The sequence below is a fragment of the Oncorhynchus nerka genome, linkage group LG18 (assembly GCF_034236695.1).
Source record: "Oncorhynchus nerka isolate Pitt River linkage group LG18, Oner_Uvic_2.0, whole genome shotgun sequence".
In the NCBI taxonomy this organism is placed as follows: Eukaryota; Metazoa; Chordata; class Actinopteri; order Salmoniformes; family Salmonidae; genus Oncorhynchus; species Oncorhynchus nerka.
The window spans coordinates 84,701,224-84,729,073 of NC_088413.1; the positions used below are offsets into that span (position 1 = coordinate 84,701,224).

Below are 27,850 nucleotides of genomic sequence, written 5' to 3' on the forward strand. Positions count from 1 at the left end.
TCATTAACAAATAGAATTCTCTGTGTGTCTACAGTGATCCGTGGTCTCTGTGACGACTATGATCTGGACTTTCCAGCGTTCTACGCCTGCATCGGTCTCTGGAACTCCCTCTTCCTCATCCTGGGAGGCATCTTCAACGTCTCCCTGCTCATGAAGCTGTTCAAAAGGTACTCTGTATGTATTGAATAGTATACTATGTTCCAGTGTTTATATCAATGAAGGGCTATGAGTTCTATAGTTCTAATGAATGACATGGAAGGTGTTTTCCACGACGTGCTAGCAGAGTGGAACACACACCCTTCCACAGAGTTGCATTATTTTCCAGAGACCGCATAGAGCCCCGAGTTGATTATCCCTTTCATACAATGCCTATAATTTACCACGTATGAAGCTAGAAATGCTAAAACATCCACTGAAGTAGCTTGAAAGATTAGTAGAAATCTACAGTAGTTTCTGTGGTAACCAAACAAACAGACTTGCTAGTTTAGCTAATTAAACCATCAGTTCTAGCTTGGTATTATTAAAATCAACAATCGCAACGGCAAAAATGTTTTCAGTTCAACTTCTGCTTTCAAAAGCAGCTCAGACATAGAACATGTAAGAACTATAGCCATTGAATTCTACCGTGCTGATACACTGTGTGTTATAGGGAAATATAAACTGAGTGGTTTAAGCCCTGAATGCTAATTGGCTGGCAGCCGTGGTATATCACCCCGGGTATTACAAAACGTATATTTTTTTCTGCTCTAATTACGTTGGTAACTGTCACGAGAATTTTCAATCCCAATGATAATAACTAACAATCAATAAGATTTGACCAATCCCAGAGGTTTGTAAGACCCTGGGTTTAATAATAATTAGGCAAAGACTCAGCTAATGCAAAAGGCTAGTACAGTTTATTCAGAGAACGTTCTAAAGTCCATAATACAAAGACATGCCATTTTATATCCCACTCCCTACCTACCCACATACCTCCACAGGAACAGTAGATAACCTACCCACATACCTCCACACAAACAGTAGTTAACCTACCCACATACCTCCACAGGAACAGTAGATAACCTACCCACATACCTCCACACAAACAGTAGATAACCTACCCACATACCTCCACAGGAACAGTAGATAACCTACCCACATACCTCCACACAAACAGTAGATAACCTACCCACATACCTCCACACAAACAGTAGATAACCTACCCACATACCTCCACACCAACAGTAGATAACCTACCCACATACCTCCACACAAACGGTAGATAACCTACCCACATACCTCCACACAAACAGTAGATAACCTACCCACATACCTCCACACAAACAGTAGATAACCTACCCACATACCTACACAGGAACAGTAGATAACCTACCCACATACCTCCACACAAACAGTAGTTAACCTACCCACATACCTACACAGGAACAGTAGATAACCTACCCACATACCTACACAGGAACAGTAGATAACCTACCCACATACCTCCACACAAACAGTAGATAACCTACCCACATACCTCCACACAAACAGTAGATAACCTACCCACATACCTCCACACAAACAGTAGATAACCTACCCACATACCTCCACACAAACAGTAGTTAACCTACCCACATACCTCCACACAAACAGTAGTTAACCTACCCACATACCTACACAGGAACAGTAGATAACCTACCCACATACCTACACAGGAACAGTAGATAACCTACCCACATACCTCCACACAAACAGTAGATAACCTACCCACATACCTCCACACAAACAGTAGTTAACCTACCCACATACCTCCACACAAACAGTAGGTAACCTACCCACATACCTACACAGGAACAGTAGATAACCTACCCACATACCTCCACACAAACAGTAGTTAACCTACCCACATACCTCCACACAAACAGTAGATAACCTACCCACATACCTCCACACAAACAGTAGATAACCTACCCACATACCTCCACACAAACAGTAGATAACCTACCCACATACCTCCACACAAACAGTAGATAACCTACCCACATACCTCCACAGGAACAGTAGATAACCTACCCACATACCTCCACACAAACAGTAGATAACCTACCCACATACCTCCACACAAACAGTAGATAACCTACCCACATACCTCCACACAAACAGTAGATAACCTACCCACATACCTCCACACAAACAGTAGATAACCTACCCACATACCTCCACACAAACAGTAGATAACCTACCCACATACCTCCACACAAACAGTAGATAACCTACCCACATACCTCCACACAAACAGTAGATAACCTACCCACATACCTCCACAGGAACAGTAGTTAACCTACCCACATACCTCCACACGAACAGTAGGTGGGATGTATCCTTCCCTATGGTTCTCACCACTGTTTATCACTACCAAGCTAGCAGTTCCCTCCTCCTGAGATTAGAGGAACCTTGACTGGACTCCCTGTCCTGTCATAAGTTTCCCAGAGTTCTAACCAGGTCAGGTCATACACAGTTTAATTGTTCTCGGTATTTTCTTAGTCACACACACATTTCTCTCCCTCACTTGTCTCTACCGAACCTTATTGGACTTACGTTTATCGTTCTAATGAATTATACATGTTACAGAATCGAATGATTACTAATAGTTACGTTTGTCTAATTATTCATTATATCTGTTACATAATGTCATAATTACGTTTAAGGGTGGAATTGTTTAGTCATTACCTTTAAGCATATAAATTCTCTTATCAGTAACCAGTTTATAATAGCAATAAGGCACCTCGGGGGGTTGTGGTATATGGCCAAGATACCACGGCTAAAGGCTGTATCCAGGCTGTCTGCGTTGCGTCGTGTGAAGAACAGACTTAGCCGTGGTAGATTGGTCATATACCACACCCCCTCTGGCCTTATTCCTTAAACAGTGCACGCTCTAGAATGGCCGTCAAGCCAATCAGAAACACGTATTCAACAATGCCATGGTATAACGTACAGTAACATCTACAATGTCATGAAGCTGTTTTAAAGGTCTGGTCACCTACATCATAGACACATGGACATGGGGTACAAGCCATCATTTCACTGATGTTGTCATTGGGGAGGGGACTGTGGATATGTCTCTGTTCGTCCGTACGTTAGTCACTCAGACAGCAATGGCCCGATTTTGACAAAACTTGGTTGAATGATGCATCTTGCCATAGAGATCCGACATTTACAAAATGACAGCGATAGGCCCAAGTCGGGAGCTGTTGTAATTAACTGAAATGTGTTAGTCAAATGTGATATCTCATTTGGCCCAAGGGAAGTGCTGCATCGTTGGTGTGGGACAACATGTCTACTGATGCCTTGTCTATTGTTGGTTCTCTTGTTGTTCTTGTCGTCTCCCAGGTCAACAGAGGAGGTCATAGCTCTGTTCATCTCTATAGCCTTCGTAGTGGACGCTCTGAAAGGAACCATCAAAAGTAAGGAGGAGGAAAACTCAATATAGGTCATACAGACCATACTGAACTAATACCATACAGACCATACAGAACATATACCATACAGACCATACAGAACATATACCATACAGACCATACAGAACATATACCATACAGACCATTCAGAACATATACCATACAGAACATACAGAACATATACCATACAGACCATATACCATACAGACTATACAGAACATATACCATACAGACTATACAGAACATATACCATACAGACTATACAGGACATATACCATACAGACCATACAGAACATATACCATACAGGACATATACCATACAGAACATACAGAACATATACCATACAGACCATACAGAACATATACCATACAGACCATTCAGAACATATACCATACAGACCATTCAGAACATATACCATACAGACTATACAGAACATATACCATACAGACCATTCAGAACATATACCATACAGACCATACAGAACATATACCATACAGAACATATACCATTCAGACTATACAGAACATATACCATACAGACCATACAGAACATATACCATACAGAACATATACCATACAGACCATTCAGAACATATACCATACAGACCATACAGAACATATACCATACAGAACATACAGAACATATACCATACAGACCATACAGAACATATACCATACAGAACATACAGAACATATACCATACAGAACATACAGAACATATACCATACAGACCATACAGAACATATACCATACAGAACATACAGAACATATACCATACAGAACATATACCATACAGAACATACAGAACATATACCATACAGACCATACAGAACATATACCATACAGAACATATACCATACAGAACATATACCATACAGAACATACAGAACATATACCATACAGACCATACAGAACATATACCATACAGAACATATACCATACAGAACATACAGAACATATACCATACAGAACATATAACATACAGAACATATACCATACAGAACATATAACATACAGAACATATAACATACAGAACATATAACATACAGAACATATACCATACAGAACATATACCATACAGAACATACAGAACATATACCATACAGACCATACAGAACATATACCATACAGAACATATACCATACAGAACATACAGAACATATACCATACAGACCATACAGAACATATACCATACAGAACATATACCATACAGAACATACAGAACATATACCATACAGAACATATACCATACAGAACATATATAATACAGAACATATACCATACAGACCATACAGAACATATACCATACAGACCATACAGAACATATACCATACAGACTATACGGAACATATACCATACAGACCATACAGAACATATACCATACAGAACATACAGAACATATACCATACAGACCATTCAGGTGATTATATACCATACAGAACATACAGAACATATACCATACAGACCATACAGAACATATACCATACAGAACATATACCATACAGAACATACAGAACATATACCATACAGAACATATACCATACAGAACATATACCATACAGAACATATACCATACAGACCATACAGAACATATACCATACAGACCATACAGAACATATACCATACAGAACATACAGAACATATACCATACAGAACATATACCATACAGACTATACAGAACATATACCATACAGACTATACAGAACATATACCATACAGACTATACAGAACATATACCATACAGAACATATACCATACAGACCATACAGAACATATACCATACAGACCATACAGAACATATACCATACAGAACATACAGAACATATACCATACAGAACATATACCATACAGACTATACAGAACATATACCATACAGACTATACAGAACATATACCATACAGACCATACAGAACATATACCATACAGACCATACAGAACATATACCATACAGAACATACAGAACATATACCATACAGAACATATACCATACAGAACATACAGAACATATACCATACAGAACATATACCATACAGACCATACAGAACATATACCATACAGACCATACAGAACATATACCATACAGACTATACAGAACATATACCATACAGACCATACAGAACATATACCATACAGACCATACAGAACATATACCATACAGACTATACAGAACATATACCATACAGACCATTCATAACATATACCATACAGACCATACAGAACATATACCATACAGAACATATACCATACAGAACATATACCATACAGACCATACAGAACATATACCATACAGACCATTCAGAACATATACCATACAGACCATACAGAACATATACCATACAGACCATACAGAACATATACCATACAGACCATACAGAACATATACCATACAGAACATACAGAACATATACCATACAGACCATTCAGATGATGATATACCATACAGACCATTCAGATGATTATATACCATACAGACCATACAGAACATATACCATACAGAACATATACCATACAGACCATTCAGATGATGATATACCATACAGACTATACAGAACATATACCATACAGAACATATACCATACAGACCATACAGAACATATACCATACAGACCATTCAGATGATGATATACCATACAGACCATACAGAACATATACCATACAGACCATACAGAACATATACCATACAGACCATACAGAACATATACCATACAGACCATACAGAACATATACCATACAGACTATACAGAACATATACCATACAGACCATACAGAACATATACCATACAGACCATTCAGATGATTATATACCATACAGACCATACAGAACATATACCATACAGACCATTCAGAACATATACCATACAGAACATATACCATACAGACCATAGACCATACAGACCATACAGAACATATACCATACAGACCATTCAGAACATATACCATACAGAACATAGACCATACAGACCATACAGAACATATACCATACAGACCATACAGAACATATACCATACAGACCATACAGAACATATACCATACAGAACATACAGAACATATACCATACAGACCATACAGAACATATACCATACAGACCATTCAGAACATATGCCATACAGAACATACAGAACATATACCATACAGACCATACAGAACATATACCATACAGACCATACAGAACATATACCATACAGACCATACAGAACATATACCATACAGACCATACAGAACATATACCATACAGACCATACAGAACATATACCATACAGACCATTCAGAACATAGACCATACAGACCATACAGAACATATACCATACAGAACATATACCATACAGAACATATACCATACAGAACATATACCATACAGACCATACAGACCATACAGACCATACAGAACATATACCATACAGACCATACAGAACATATACCATACAGACCATACAGACCATACAGACCATACAGACCATACAGAACATATACCATACAGACCATACAGAACATATACCATACAGACCATTCAGAACATAGACCATACAGACCATACAGAACATATACCATACAGAACATATACCATACAGAACATATACCATACAGAACATATACCATACAGACCATACAGAATATATACCAGACAGACCATACAGAACATATACCATACAGACCATACAGACCATACAGACCATACAGAACATATACCATACAGACTATACAGAACATATACCATACAGACTATACAGAACATATACCATACAGACCATACAGAACATATACCATACAGACCATACAGAACATATACCATACAGACCATACAGAACATATACCATACAGAACATACAGAACATATACCATACAGAACATATACCATACAGAACATACAGAACATATACCATACAGAACATATACCATACAGACCATACAGAACATATACCATACAGACCATACAGAACATATACCATACAGACTATACAGAACATATACCATACAGACCATACAGAACATATACCATACAGACCATACAGAACATATACCATACAGACTATACAGAACATATACCATACAGACCATTCATAACATATACCATACAGACCATACAGAACATATACCATACAGAACATATACCATACAGAACATATACCATACAGACCATACAGAACATATACCATACAGACCATTCAGAACATATACCATACAGACCATACAGAACATATACCATACAGACCATACAGAACATATACCATACAGACCATACAGAACATATACCATACAGAACATACAGAACATATACCATACAGACCATTCAGATGATGATATACCATACAGACCATTCAGATGATTATATACCATACAGACCATACAGAACATATACCATACAGAACATATACCATACAGACCATTCAGATGATGATATACCATACAGACTATACAGAACATATACCATACAGAACATATACCATACAGACCATACAGAACATATACCATACAGACCATTCAGATGATGATATACCATACAGACCATACAGAACATATACCATACAGACCATACAGAACATATACCATACAGAACATACAGAACATATACCATACAGAACATATACCATACAGACTATACAGAACATATACCATACAGACTATACAGAACATATACCATACAGACCATACAGAACATATACCATACAGACCATACAGAACATATACCATACAGACCATACAGAACATATACCATACAGAACATACAGAACATATACCATACAGAACATAGACCATACAGAACATACAGAACATATACCATACAGAACATATACCATACAGACCATACAGAACATATACCATACAGACCATACAGAACATATACCATACAGACTATACAGAACATATACCATACAGACCATACAGAACATATACCATACAGACCATACAGAACATATACCATACAGACTATACAGAACATATACCATACAGACCATTCATAACATATACCATACAGACCATACAGAACATATACCATACAGAACATATACCATACAGAACATATACCATACAGACCATACAGAACATATACCATACAGACCATTCAGAACATATACCATACAGACCATACAGAACATATACCATACAGACCATACAGATGATGATATACCATACAGACTATACAGAACATATACCATACAGAACATATACCATACAGACCATACAGAACATATACCATACAGACCATTCAGATGATGATATACCATACAGACCATACAGAACATATACCATACAGACCATACAGAACATATACCATACAGACCATACAGAACATATACCATACAGACTATACAGAACATATACCATACAGACCATACAGAACATATACCATACAGACCATTCAGATGATTATATACCATACAGACCATACAGAACATATACCATACAGACCATTCAGAACATATACCATACAGAACATATACCATACAGACCATAGACCATACAGACCATACAGAACATATACCATACAGACCATTCAGAACATATACCATACAGAACATAGACCATACAGACCATACAGAACATATACCATACAGACCATACAGAACATATACCATACAGACCATACAGAACATATACCATACAGAACATACAGAACATATACCATACAGACCATACAGAACATATACCATACAGACCATTCAGAACATATGCCATACAGAACATACAGAACATATACCATACAGACCATACAGAACATATACCATACAGACCATACAGAACATATACCATACAGACCATACAGAACATATACCATACAGACCATACAGAACATATACCATACAGACCATACAGAACATATACCATACAGACCATTCAGAACATAGACCATACAGACCATACAGAACATATACCATACAGAACATATACCATACAGAACATATACCATACAGAACATATACCATACAGACCATACAGAATATATACCATACAGACCATACAGAACATATACCATACAGACCATACAGACCATACAGACCATACAGAACATATACCATACAGACCATACAGAACATATACCATACAGACTATACAGAACATATACCATACAGAACATATACCATACAGAACATACAGAACATATACCATACAGACCATACAGAACATATACCATACAGACCATACAGAACATATACCATACAGACCATACAGAACATATACCATACAGACCATTCAGAACATAGACCATACAGACCATACAGAACATATACCATACAGAACATATACCATACAGAACATATACCATACAGAACATATACCATACAGACCATACAGAATATATACCATACAGACCATACAGAACATATACCATACAGACCATACAGACCATACAGACCATACAGAACATATACCATACAGACCATACAGAACATATACCATACAGACTATACAGAACATATACCATACAGAACATATACCATACAGACCATACAGAACATATACCATACAGACCATACAGAACATATACCATACAGACCATACAGAACATATACCATACAGACTATACAGAACATATACCATACAGACCATACAGACCATATACCATACAGACCATACAGAACATATACCATACAGACCATACAGAACATATACCATACAGACCATACAGACCATATACCATACAGAACATACAGAACATATACCATACAGACCATACAGAACATATACCATACAGACCATACAGACCCTATACCATACAGACCATACAGAACATATACCATACAGACCATTCAGATGATTACATACCAACAGTCCATTCAGATGATTATATACCATACAGACCATACAGAACATATACCATACAGACCATTCAGAACATATACCATAAAGACCATTCAGATGATTACATACCAACAGACCATTCAGATGATTATATACCATACAGACCATACAGAACATATACCATACAGACCATACAGAACATATACCATACAGACCATACAGAACATATACCATACAGAACATATACCATACAGACTATACAGAACATATACCATACAGAACATATACCATACAGAACATATACCATACAGACCATACAGAACATATACCATACAGAACATATACCATACAGACCATACAGAACATATACCATACAGAACATATACCATACAGAACATATACCATACATACCATTCAGATGATGATATACCATACAGACCATTCAGATGATTATATACCATACAGACCATACAGAACATATACCATACAGACCATACAGAACATATACCATACAGACCATTCAGAACATATACCATACAGACCATACAGAACATATACCATACAGACCATACAGAACATATACCATACAGACCATCAGAACATATACCATACAGACCATTCAGAACATATACCATACAGACCATACAGAACATATACCATACAGACTATACAGAACATATACCATACAGACCATACAGAACATATACCATACAGACCATACAGAACATATACCATACAGACCATACAGAACATATACCATACAGACCATACAGAACATATACCATACAGACCATACAGAACATATACCATACAGACTATACAGAACATATACCATACAGACCATACAGATCAGAACATATACCATACAGACCATACAGAACATATACCATACAGACCATTCATAACATATACCATACAGACCATACAGAACATATACCATACAGAACATATACCATACAGAACATATACCATACAGACCATACAGAACATATACCATACAGACCATTCAGAACATATACCATACAGACCATACAGAACATATACCATACAGACCATACAGAACATATACCATACAGACCATACAGAACATATACCATACAGAACATACAGAACATATACCATACAGACCATTCAGATGATGATATACCATACAGACCATTCAGATGATTATATACCATACAGACCATACAGAACATATACAGACCATACAGAACATATACCATACAGACCATTCAGATGATGATATACCATACAGACCATACAGAACATATACCATACAGAACATATACCATACAGACCATACAGAACATATACCATACAGACCATTCAGATGATGATATACCATACAGACCATACAGAACATATACCATACAGACCATTCAGAACATATACCATACAGACCATACAGAACATATACCATACAGACCATACAGAACATATACCATACAGACCATACAGAACATATACCATACAGACCATACAGAACATATACCATACAGACCATTCAGATGATTATATACCATACAGACCATACAGAACATATACCATACAGACCATTCAGAACATATACCATACAGACATATACCATACAGACCATATACCATACAGACCATTCAGAACATATATACAGACCATACAGAACATATACCATACAGACCATACAGAACATATACCATACAGACCATACAGAACAGACCATACAGAATACCATACAGACCATACAGAACATATACCATACAGACCATACAGAACATATACCATACAGACCATACAGAACATATACCATACAGACCATACAGAACATATACCATACAGACCATTCAGAACATATACCATACAGACAGACATACAGAACATATACCATACAGACCATACAGAACATATACCATACAGACCATACAACATATACCATACAGACCATACAGAACATATACCATACAGACCATACAGAACATATACCATACAGACCATACAGAACATATACCATACAGACCATACAGAACATATACCATACAGACCATTCAGAACATATACCATACAGACCATACAGAACATATACCATACAGACCATACAGAACATATACCATACAGACCATTCAGAACATATACCATACAGACCATTCAGAACATATACCATACAGACCATACAGAACATATACCATACAGACCATACAGAACATATATACCATACAGAACATATACCATACAGACTATTCAGAACATATACCATACCATACAGAAATATATACCATACAGAACATATACCATACAGACCATACAGAACATATACCATACAGACCATTCAGAACATATACCATACAGACCATACAGAACATATACCATACAGACCATTCAGAACATACAGACCATTCAGAACATAGACCATACAGAACATATACCATACAGACCATACAGAACATATACCATACAGACCATTCAGAACATATACCATACAGACCATACAGAACAGACCATACAGACCATACAGAACATATACCATACAGACCATACAGAACATATACCATACAGACCATTCAGAACATATACCATACAGAACATACAGAACATATACCATACAGAACAGACCATACAGAATTCAGAACATATACCATACAGACCATACAGAACATATACCATACAGAACATCAGAACATATACCATACAGAACATATACCATTCAGAACATATACCATACAGACCATTCAGAACATATACCATACAGACCATTCAGAACATATACCATACAGACCATACAGAACATATACCATACAGACCATACAGAACATATACCATACAGACCATACAGAACAAATACCATACAGACCATACAGAACATATACCATACAGACCATACAGAACATATACCATTCAGAACATATACCATACAGACCATTCAGAACATATACCATCAGAACATATACCATACAGACCATTCAGAACATATATACAGACCATACAGAACATATACCATTCAGAACAAATACCATACAGAACATATACCATACAGACCATACAGAACATATACCATACAGACCATTCAGAACATATACCATACAGACCATACAGAACATATACCATACAGACCATACAGAACATATACCATACAGACATATACCATACAGAACATATACCATACAGACCATACAACATATACCATACAGACCATACAGAACATATACCATACAGACTATACAGAACATATACCATACAGACCATACAGAACATATACCATACAGACCATTCAGAACATATACCATACAGACCATACAGAACATATACCATACAGACCATACAGAACATATACCATACAGACCATTCAGATGATTATATACCATACAGACCATTCAGATGATTATATACCATACAGACCATACAGAACATATACCATACAGACCATTCAGAACATATACCATACAGACCATTCAGATGATTATATACCATACAGACCATTCAGAATTATATACCATACAGACCATACAGAACATATACCATACAGACCATACAGAACATATACCATACAGACCATACAGAACAAATACCATACAGACCATACAGATGATTATATACCATACAGACCATACAGAACATATACCATACAGAACATATACCATACAGACCATACAGAACATATACCATACAGAACATATACCATACAGACCATACAGAACATATACCATACAGACTATACAGAACATATACCATACAGACCATACAGAACATATACCATACAGACCATTCAGAACATATACCATACAGACCATACAGAACATATACCATACAGACTATACAGAACATATACCATACAGACCATACAGAACATATACCATACAGAACATATACCATACAGAACATATACCATACAGACCATACAGAACATATACCATACAGACCATACAGAACATATACCATACAGACTATACAGAACAAATACCATACAGACCATTCAGATGATTACATACCAACAGACCATTCAGATGATTATATACCATACAGACCATACAGAACATATACCATACAGACCATACAGAACATATACCATACAGACCATTCAGAACATATACCATACAGACCATACAGAACATATACCATACAGACCATTCAGAACATATACCATACAGACCATACAGAACATATACCATACAGACTATACAGAACATATACCATACAGACCATTCAGAACATATACCATTCAGAATATATACCATACAGACCATTCAGAACATATACCATACAGAACATATACCATACAGAACATATACCATACAGACCATTCAGAACATATACCATACAGACCATACAGAACATATACCATACAGACCATTCAGAACATATACCATACAGACCATTCAGAACATATACCATACAGACCATTCAGATGATTATATACCATACAGACCATACAGAACATATACCATACAGACCATTCAGAACATATACCATACAGACCATACAGATGATTATATACCATACAGACCATACAGAACATATACCATACAGACCATATACAGACTATACAGAACATATACCATACAGACTATTCAGAACATATACCATACAGACCATACAGAACATATACCATACAGAACATATACCATATTCAGAACATATACCATACAGACCATTCAGAACATATACCATACAGACCATTCAGAACATATACCATACAGACCATTCAGAACATATACCATACAGACCATTCAGAACATATACCATACAGACCATTCAGAACATATACCATACAGACCATACAGAACATATACCATACAGACCATATACCATACAGACCATACAGAACATATACCATACAGACCATTCAGAACATATACCATACAGAACATATACCATACAGAACATATACCATACAGAACATACCATTCAGAACATATACCATACAGACCATTCAGAACATATACCATACAGAACATATACCATACAGAACATATACCATACAGACCATTCAGAACATATACCATACAGACCATTCAGAACAAATACCATACAGACCATACAGAACATATACCATACAGACCATTCAGAACATATACCATACAGACCATACAGAACATATACCATACAGACCATACAGAACATATACCATACAGACCATACAGACCATATACCATTCAGAACATATACCATACAGACCATTCAGAACATATACCATACAGAACATATACCATACAGACCATTCAGAACATATACCATACAGACCATACAGAACATATACCATACAGAACAAATACCATACAGAACATATACCATACAGACCATACAGAACAAATACCATACAGACCATTCAGAACATATACCATACAGACCATACAGAACATATACCATACAGACCATACAGAACATATACCATACAGACCATATACCATACAGACCATTCAGAACATATACCATACAGAACATATACCATACAGAACATATACCATACAGAACATATACCATACAGACTATACAGAACATATACCATACAGACCATTCAGAACATATACCATACAGACCATACAGAACATATACCATACAGACCATACAGAACATATACCATACAGACCATTCAGATGATTATATACCATACAGACCATTCAGATGATTATATACCATACAGACCATACAGAACATATACCATACAGACCATACAGAACATATACCATACAGACCATTCAGATGATTATATACCATACAGAATTCAGATGATTATATACCATACAGACCATACAGAACATATACCATACAGACCATTCAGAACATATACCATACAGACCATTCAGATGATTACATACCAACAGACCATACAGAACATATACCATACAGAACATATACCATACAGACCATACAGAACATATACCATACAGAACATATACCATTCAGAACATATACCATACAGACCATTCAGAACATATACCATACAGACCATACAGAACATATACCATACAGACCATTCAGAACATATACCATACAGACCATTCAGAACATATACCATACAGACCATACAGAACATATACCATACAGACCATTCAGAACATATACCATACAGACCATACAGAACAAATACCATACAGACCATACAGAACATATACCATACAGACCATACAGACCATATACCATTCAGAACATATACCATACAGACCATACAGAACATATACCATTCAGAACATATACCATACAGACCATTCAGAACATATACCATACAGACCATACAGAACATATACCATTCAGAACAAATACCATACAGAACATATACCATACAGACCATACAGAACATATACCATACAGACCATTCAGAACATATACCATACAGACCATACAGAACATATACCATACAGACCATACAGAACATATACCATACAGACCATATACCATACAGACCATTCAGAACATATACCATACAGAACATATACCATACAGAACATATACCATACAGACTATACAGAACATATACCATACAGACTATACAGAACATATACCATACAGACCATTCAGAACATATACCATACAGACCATACAGAACATATACCATACAGACCATACAGAACATATACCATACAGACCATTCAGAATTATATACCATACAGACCATTCAGAACATATACCATACAGACCATACAGAACATATACCATACAGACCATTCAGATGATGATATACCATACAGACCATTCAGATGATTATATACCATACAGACCATACAGAACATATACCATACAGACCATACAGAACATATACCATACAGACCATACAGAACATATACCATACAGACCATACAGAACATATACCATACAGACCATACAGAACATATACCATACAGAACATATACCATACAGACTATACAGAACATATACCATACAGAACATATACCATACAGACTATACAGAACATATACCATACAGACCATACAGAACATATACCATACAGACCATACAGAACATATACCATACAGACCATTCAGAACATATACCATACAGACCATACAGAACATATACCATACAGACCATACAGAACATATACCATACAGACCATACAGAACATATACCATACAGAACATATACCATACAGAACATATACCATACAGACCATACAGAACATATACCATACAGACCATACAGAACATATACCATACAGAACATATACCATACAGAACATATACCATACAGACCATTCAGATGATTACATACCAACAGACCATTCAGATGATTATATACCATACAGACCATACAGAACATATACCATACAGACCATACAGAACATATACCATACAGACCATACAGAACATATACCATACAGAACATATACCATTCAGACTATACAGAACATATACCATACAGACCATTCAGAACATATACCATACAGACCATACAGAACATATACCATACAGACTATACAGAACATATACCATACAGACCATTCAGAACATATACCATTCAGAATATATACCATACAGACCATTCAGAACATATACCATACAGACCATACAGAACATATACCATACAGACCATTCAGAACATATACCATACAGACCATACAGAACATATACCATACAGAACATATACCATACAGAACATATACCATACAGACCATTCAGAACATATACCATACAGAACATAGACCATACAGAACATATACCATACAGACCATACAGAACATATACCATTACAGACCATACAGAACATATACCATACAGACCATTCAGAACATATACCATACAGAACATATACCATACAGACCATTCAGAACATATACCATACAGAACATATACCATACAGAACATATACCATACAGACCATTCAGAACATATACCATACAGACCATACAGAACATATACCATACAGACCATTCAGAACATATACCATATAGACCATTCAGAACATATACCATACAGACCATTCAGATGATTATATACCATACAGACCATACAGAACATATACCATACAGACCATTCAGAACATATACCATACAGACCATTCAGATGATTACATACCAACAGACCATACAGAACATATACCATACAGACCATATACCATACAGACTATACAGAACATATACCATACAGACTATTCAGAACATATACCATACAGACCATACAGAACATATACCATACAGAACATATACCATACAGACCATTCAGAACATATACCATACAGACCATTCAGAACATATACCATACAGACCATTCAGAACATATACCATACAGACCATTCAGAACATATACCATACAGACCATACAGAACATATACCATACAGACCATATACCATACAGACCATACAGAACAAATACCATACAGACCATTCAGAACATATACCATACAGAACATATACCATACAGACCATACAGAACATATACCATTCAGAACATATACCATACAGACCATTCAGAACATATACCATACAGAACATATACCATACAGAACATATACCATACAGACCATTCAGAACATATACCATACAGACCATTCAGAACAAATACCATACAGACCATACAGAACATATACCATACAGACCATTCAGAACATATACCATACAGACCATACAGAACAAATACCATACAGACCATACAGAACATATACCATACAGACCATACAGACCATATACCATTCAGAACATATACCATACAGACCATTCAGAACATATACAATTCAGAACATATACCATACAGACCATTCAGAACATATACCATACAGACCATACAGAACATATACCATACAGACCATACAGAACATATACCATACAGACCATAACCATACAGACCATTCAGAACATATACCATACAGACCATTCAGAACATATACCATACAGACTATACAGAACATATACCATACAGACCATACAGAACATATACTATACAGACCATTCAGAACATATACCATACAGAACATATACCATACAGACCATACAGAACATATACCATACAGAACATATACCATACAGAACATATACCATACAGACTATACAGAACATATACCATACAGACTATACAGAACATATACCATACAGACCATTCAGAACATATACCATACAGACCATACAGAACATATACCATACAGACCATACAGAACATATACCATACAGACCATTCAGATGATTATATACCATACAGACCATTCAGATGATTATATACCATACAGACCATACAGAACATATACCATACAGACCATACAGAACATATACCATACAGACCATTCAGATGATTATATACCATACAGACCATTCAGATGATTATATACCATACAGACCATACAGAACATATACCATACAGACCATACAGAACATATACCATACAGACCATACAGAACAAATACCATACAGACCATACAGATGATTATATACCATACAGACCATACAGAACATATACCATACAGACCATTCAGAACATATACCATACAGACCATACAGAACATATACCATACAGACTATACAGAACATATACCATACAGACCATACAGAACATATACCATACAGACTATTCAGAACATATACCATACAGACCATACAGAACATATACCATACAGACTATACAGAACATATACCATACAGACCATATACCATACAGACCATACAGAACATATACCATACAGACCATACAGAACATATACCATACAGACTATACAGAACAAATACCATACAGACCATTCAGATGATTACATACCAACAGACCATTCAGATGATTATATACCATGCAGACCATACAGAACATATACCATACAGACCATACAGAACATATACCATACAGACCATACAGAACATATACCATACAGAACATATACCATTCAGACTATACAGAACATATACCATACAGACCATACAGAACATATACCATACAGACTATACAGAACATATACCATACAGACCATTCAGAACATATACCATTCAGAATATATACCATACAGACCATTCAGAACATATACCATACAGAACATATACCATACAGAACATATACCATACAGACCATTCAGAACATATACCATACAGACCATACAGAACATATACCATACAGAACATATACCATACAGAACATATACCATACAGACCATTCAGAACATATACCATACAGAACATATACCATACAGAACATATACCATACAGACCATACAGAACATATACCATTCAGAACATACAGAACATATACCATACAGACCATTCAGAACATATACCATACAGAACATATACCATACAGACCATTCAGAACATATACCATACAGAACATATACCATACAGAACATATACCATACAGACCATTCAGAACATATACCGTACAGACTATACAGACCATATACCATACAGACCATACAGAACATATACCATACAGACCATACAGAACATATACCATACAGACTATACAGAACAAATACCATACAGACCATTCAGATGATTACATACCAACAGACCATTCAGATGATTATATACCATGCAGACCATACAGAACATATACCATACAGACCATACAGAACATATACCATACAGACCATACAGAACATATACCATACAGAACATATACCATTCAGACTATACAGAACATATACCATACAGACCATTCAGAACATATACCATACAGACCATACAGAACATATACCATACAGACTATACAGAACATATACCATACAGACCATTCAGAACATATACCATTCAGAATATATACCATACAGACCATTCAGAACATATACCATACAGAACATATACCATACAGAACATATACCATACAGACCATTCAGAACATATACCATACAGACCATACAGAACATATACCATACAGAACATATACCATACAGAACATATACCATACAGACCATTCAGAACATATACCATACAGAACATATACCATACAGAACATATACCATACAGACCATACAGAACATATACCATTCAGAACATACAGAACATATACCATACAGACCATTCAGAACATATACCATACAGAACATATACCATACAGACCATTCAGAACATATACCATACAGAACATATACCATACAGAACATATACCATACAGACCATTCAGAACATATACCATACAGACCATACAGAACATAAAACCATACAGACCATTCAGAACATATACCATACAGACCATTCAGAACATATACCATACAGACCATTCAGATGATTATATACCATACAGACCATACAGAACATATACCATACAGACCATTCAGAACATATACCATACAGACCATTCAGATGATTACATACCAACAGACCATACAGAACATATACCATACAGACCATATACCATACAGACTATACAGAACATATACCATACAGACTATTCAGAACATATACCATACAGACCATACAGAACATATACCATACAGAACATATACCATACAGACCATTCAGAACATATACCATACAGACCATTCAGAACATATACCATACAGACCATTCAGAACATATACCATACAGACCATTCAGAACATATACCATACAGACCATTCAGAACATATACCATACAGACCATTCAGAACATATACCATACAGACCATACAGAACATATACCATACAGACCATATACCATACAGACCATACAGAACAAATACCATACAGACCATTCAGAACATATACCATACAGAACATATACCATACAGACCATACAGAACATATACCATACAGAACATATACCATTCAGAACATATACCATACAGACCATTCAGAACATATACCATACAGAACATATACCATACAGAACATATACCATACAGACCATTCAGAACATATACCATACAGACCATTCAGAACAAATACCATACAGACCATACAGAACATATACCATACAGACCATTCAGAACATATACCATACAGACCATACAGAACATATACCATACAGACCATTCAGAACATATACCATACAGACCATACAGAACAAATACCATACAGACCATACAGAACATATACCATACAGACCATACAGACCATATACCATTCAGAACATATACCATACAGACCATTCAGAACATATACCATTCAGAACATATACCATACAGACCATTCAGAACATATACCACACAGACCATACAGAACATATACCATTCAGAACATATACCATACAGAACATATACCATACAGACCATACAGAACAAATACCATACAGACCATTCAGAACATATACCATACAGACTATACAGAACATATACCATACAGACCATACAGAACATATACCATACAGACCATATACCATACAGACCATTCAGAACATATACCATACAGACCATACAGAACATATACCATACAGACCATATACCATACAGACCATACAGAACAAATACCATACAGACCATTCAGAACATATACCATACAGACTACACAGAACATATACCATACAGACCATACAGAACATATACCATACAGACCATATACCATACAGACCATTCAGAACATATACCATACAGACCATACAGAACATATACCATACAGACCATACAGAACATATACCATACAGACCATATACCATACAGACCATTCAGAACATATACCATACAGACCATTCAGAACATATACCATACAGACTATACAGAACATATACCATACAGACCATACAGAACATATACCATACAGACCATTCAGAACATATACCATACAGAACATATACCATACAGACCATACAGAACATATACCATACAGAACATATACCATACAGAACATATACCATACAGACTATACAGAACATATACCATACAGACTATACAGAACATATACCATACAGACCATTCAGAACATATACCATACAGACCATACAGAACATATACCATACAGACCATACAGAACATATACCATACAGACCATTCAGATGATTATATACCATACAGACCATTCAGATGATTATATACCATACAGACCATACAGAACATATACCATACAGACCATACAGAACATATACCATACAGACCATTCAGATGATTATATACCATACAGACCATTCAGATGATTATATACCATACAGACCATACAGAACATATACCATACAGACCATACAGAACATATACCATACAGACCATACAGAACAAATACCATACAGACCATACAGATGATTATATACCATACAGACCATACAGAACATATACCATACAGAACATATACCATACAGAACATATACCATACAGACCATACAGAACATATACCATACAGAACATATACCATTCAGAACATATACCATACAGACCATTCAGAACATATACCATACAGAACATATACCATACAGAACATATACCATACAGACCATTCAGAACATATACCATACAGACCATTCAGAACAAATACCATACAGACCATACAGAACATATACCATACAGACCATTCAGAACATATACCATACAGACCATACAGAACAAATACCATACAGACCATACAGAACATATACCATACAGACCATACAGACCATATACCATTCAGAACATATACCATACAGACCATTCAGAACATATACCATTCAGAACATATACCATACAGACCATTCAGAACATATACCATACAGACCATACAGAACATATACCATTCAGAACAAATACCATACAGAACATATACCATACAGACCATACAGAACAAATACCATACAGACCATTCAGAACATATACCATACAGACCATACAGAACATATACCATACAGACCATACAGAACATATACCATACAGACCATATACCATACAGACCATTCAGAACATATACCATACAGAACATATACCATACAGAACATATACCATACAGACTATACAGAACATATACCATACAGACTATACAGAACATATACCATACAGACCATTCAGAACATATACCATACAGACCATACAGAACATATACCATACAGACCATACAGAACATATACCATACAGACCATTCAGATGATTATATACCATACAGACCATTCAGATGATTATATACCATACAGACCATACAGAACATATACCATACAGACCATACAGAACATATACCATACAGACCATTCAGATGATTATATACCATACAGACCATTCAGATGATTATATACCATACAGACCATACAGAACATATACCATACAGACCATTCAGAACATATACCATACAGACCATTCAGATGATTACATACCAACAGACCATACAGAACATATACCATACAGACCATATACCATACAGACTATACAGAACATATACCATACAGACTATTCAGAACATATACCATACAGACCATACAGAACATTTACCATACAGAACATATACCATACAGACCATTCAGAACATATACCATACAGACCATTCAGAACATATACCATACAGACCATTCAGAACATATACCATACAGACCATTCAGAACATATACCATACAGACCATTCAGAACATATACCATACAGACCATTCAGAACATATACCATACAGACCATACAGAACATATACCATACAGACCATATACCATACAGACCATACAGAACAAATACCATACAGACCATTCAGAACATATACCATACAGAACATATACCATACAGACCATACAGAACATATACCATACAGAACATATACCATTCAGAACATATACCATACAGACCATTCAGAACATATACCATACAGAACATATACCATACAGAACATATACCATACAGACCATTCAGAACATATACCATACAGACCATTCAGAACAAATACCATACAGACCATACAGAACATATACCATACAGACCATACAGAACATATACCATACAGACCATTCAGAACATATACCATACAGACCATACAGAACAAATACCATACAGACCATACAGAACATATACCATACAGACCATACAGACCATATACCATTCAGAACATATACCATACAGACCATTCAGAACATATACCATTCAGAACATATACCATACAGACCATTCAGAACATATACCACACAGACCATACAGAACATATACCATTCAGAACATATACCATACAGAACATATACCATACAGACCATACAGAACAAATACCATACAGACCATTCAGAACATATACCATACAGACTATACAGAACATATACCATACAGACCATACAGAACATATACCATACAGACCATACAGAACATATACCATACAGACCATACAGAACATATACCATACAGACCATATACCATACAGACCATTCAGAACATATACCATACAGACCATTCAGAACATATACCATACAGACTATACAGAACATATACCATACAGACCATACAGAACATATACCATACAGACCATTCAGAACATATACCATACAGAACATATACCATACAGACCATACAGAACATATACCATACAGAACATATACCATACAGAACATATACCATACAGACTATACAGAACATATACCATACAGACTATACAGAACATATACCATACAGACCATTCAGAACATATACCATACAGACCATACAGAACATATACCATACAGACCATACAGAACATATACCATACAGACCATTCAGATGATTATATACCATACAGACCATTCAGATGATTATATACCATACAGACCATACAGAACATATACCATACAGACCATACAGAACATATACCATACAGACCATTCAGATGATTATATACCATACAGACCATTCAGATGATTATATACCATACAGACCATACAGAACATATACCATACAGACCATACAGAACATATACCATACAGACCATACAGAACAAATACCATACAGACCATACAGATGATTATATACCATACAGACCATACAGAACATATACCATACAGAACATATACCATACAGACCATACAGAACATATACCATACAGACTATACAGAACATATACCATACAGACCATACAGAACATATACCATACAGACTATACAGAACATATACCATACAGACCATACAGAACATATACCATACAGAACATATACCATACAGAACATATACCATACAGACCATACAGAACATATACCATACAGACCATACAGAACATATACCATACAGACTATACAGAACAAATACCATACAGACCATTCAGATGATTACATACCAACAGACCATTCAGATGATTATATACCATACAGACCATACAGAACATATACCATACAGACCATTCAGATGATTATATACCATACAGACCATTCAGATGATTATATACCATACAGACCATACAGAACATATACCATACAGACCATACAGAACATATACCATACAGACCATTCAGATGATTATATACCATACAGACCATTCAGATGATTATATACCATACAGACCATACAGAACATATACCATACAGACCATACAGAACATATACCATACAGACCATACAGAACATATACCATACAGACCATTCAGATGATTATATACCAACAGACCATACAGAACATATACCATACAGAACATATACCATACAGACCATTCAGATGATTACATACCATACAGACCATTCAGATGATTATATACCATACAGACCATACAGAACATATACCATACAGACCATACAGAACATATACCATACAGACCATACAGAACATATACCATACAGACCATACAGAACATATACCATACAGACCATACAGAACATATACCATACAGACCATTCAGATGATGATATACCATACAGACCATTCAGATGATTATATACCATACAGACCATTCAGATGATTATATACCATACAGACCATACAGAACATATACCATACAGACCATTCAGAACATATACCATACAGACCATACAGAACATATACCATACAGACCATACAGAACATATACCATACAGACCATACAGAACATATACCATACAGACCATTCAGATGATTATATACCATACAGACCATACAGAACATATACCATACAGACCATTCAGAACATATACCATACAGACCATACAGAACATATACCATACAGACCATTCAGGTTACTATATCCCATTTTCGTTCAGTAGGCTACAATGCCCAAGGTGTCATGGAGATGATCCAATTTGATATGTTGTGTTGATAATTAATTACTCCCTGTTGTGTCTCCACCCTTCAGTCTTTCATAAATACTACCACGCCCCGACGCTGACCAATGGAAGTGGGGAGGCATTGCTATGGCTACAGGAGCAGGGGGGGGTGACCCTACTGGGGGGTAATGGGACGGGGGCGGGGAGGAGAGATGGGGAGCTCTCTCCCTCTGCCTGACTCCTTCATCCAGTGTACCAGGGAGAGACCAGTCCTGTGCCTGCTGCTGATGCTGGGAACCCTGTGGCTGGGCTACACCCTCTACCAGTTTAAACAGAGGTACAGCAGAACCCCCTCTACCAGTTTAAACAGAGGTACAGTAGAACCCCCTCTACCAGTTTAAACAGAGGTACAGCAGAACACCCTCTACCAGTTTAAACAGAGGTACAGCAGAACCCACTCTACCAGTTTAAACAGAGGTACAGCAGAACCCACTCTACCAGTTTAAACAGAGGTACAGTAGAACCCCCTCTACCAGTTTAAACAGAGAGACAGTAGAACCCCCTCTACCAGTTTAAACAGAGGTACAGCAGCACCCCCTCTACCAGTTTAAACAGAGGTACAGTAGAACACCCTCTACCAGTTTAAACAGAGGTACAGTAGAACACCCTCTACCAGTTTAAACAGAGGTACAGTAGAACCCCCTCTACCAGTTTAAACAGAGGTACAGTAGAACCCCCTCTACCAGTTTAAACAGAGGTACAGTAGAACCCCCTCTACCAGTTTAAACAGAGGTACAGTAGAACCCCCTCTACCAGTTTAAACAGAGATAC

At 36.1% G+C, this 27,850-nt stretch overlaps 1 long non-coding RNA gene across 1 annotated transcript; it reads left to right on the plus strand.

Moving 5' to 3' along the window:
* LOC135561938 (uncharacterized) lies at nt 1-27,182 on the plus strand. The gene is made up of 3 exons (XR_010459823.1): nt 1-167; nt 3,370-3,443; nt 27,109-27,182. It is a non-coding gene; the product is annotated as an uncharacterized LOC135561938 (long non-coding RNA).
* The last annotated feature ends 668 nt before the right edge of the window (nt 27,183-27,850 follow it).